At 66.6% G+C, this 362-nt stretch overlaps 1 protein-coding gene across 1 annotated transcript in view; it reads right to left on the bottom strand.

Annotated features, from left to right (window-relative positions):
- The window catches only part of LOC104289681 (IgGFc-binding protein-like), a 26399-nt gene that overhangs the window by 8391 nt on the left and 17646 nt on the right, over positions 1 to 362 (bottom strand). The window lies entirely within an intron of this gene.

The raw sequence follows: 362 nt of genomic DNA, 5'->3' as shown, positions 1-362 counted from the left end.
GCAGCGCCGTGCCTTGCGATGCCATGGCATGCGCCACCCCACTGCAGCGACACCGTGGCATGCGACGTCCTGCCACGGTGGCCCTGTGGCATGCGACGCCCCGCCGCAGCAAGGCTGAGGCCCCGGAACCACTGCTTGCTGCGCAACCGCTGCTGCGGTGATCCTGCAGCGTGCAACACGCAATATCTGCCAGGCCGGTGCTACGGCGTACCAACGCCCACCACGGCGCGCATCAAAAATCCTCCAGTTTCATGACATCACTGCCTTCGTCCGGCTTTGCTTTGGCCTCACCCCACTCACATGCGCCCGCTGCCACCGCAACCCCTCCCACCCCCTCCCCTGGGGAGAAGGTGTCACACCCG

Source organism: Charadrius vociferus, unplaced genomic scaffold (assembly GCF_000708025.1).
Source record: "Charadrius vociferus isolate BGI_N301 unplaced genomic scaffold, ASM70802v2 scaffold497, whole genome shotgun sequence".
Taxonomy (NCBI): Eukaryota; Metazoa; Chordata; class Aves; order Charadriiformes; family Charadriidae; genus Charadrius; species Charadrius vociferus.
The sequence above is the reverse complement of the archived record's forward strand: the minus strand, read 5'-3'. Positions and strand labels throughout refer to the sequence as shown.